Here is a 494-nt window from a genome sequence, read left to right as displayed (position 1 = left end):
AAAGCAATTTGCAGTCACGGTAATACATCGCAATCCTTTTCTATAGAAAAGTTGGAACTTGGACTTGTCCAAGACTTGTAAAACCTCTGAGTCTTTGTAGACAGCACCACAATCCCACAGCAGGACCTCACCAAGCTTACCGTACAGATTTTAATAGCCCCATTTCATTATTATTTTCTCCATTTCTTATGTTTTAATGTTTCGCTTCTTACCCTTTATTTGCTTTTCAAATCTAGACTTTGACCCCCTGCATTTTGCCACACAATCCTTGCGTACTGCGTATGTGCTGAGTGTCCATTATACACTTTCATCATAAGTCCACTGTCTAGCTCCTCCTAAGAAATGGAGCCAGGATTCCAAAGGATAAGAGAACTCTTCAGTTTTCAAAGTTTCCAAAACCTAAGCAACACTGAGGAAAGTTAGGGCAAACTCACAGGATGTATGAAGTCTGTGTGCATTGCATAAGGTTAAAAGGGAATTAAGCTCCCTCGTGA

The sequence above is a fragment of the Meleagris gallopavo genome, chromosome 21 (genome assembly GCF_000146605.3).
Source record: "Meleagris gallopavo isolate NT-WF06-2002-E0010 breed Aviagen turkey brand Nicholas breeding stock chromosome 21, Turkey_5.1, whole genome shotgun sequence".
In the NCBI taxonomy this organism is placed as follows: Eukaryota; Metazoa; Chordata; class Aves; order Galliformes; family Phasianidae; genus Meleagris; species Meleagris gallopavo.
The sequence above is the reverse complement of the archived record's forward strand: the minus strand, read 5'-3'. Positions refer to the sequence as shown.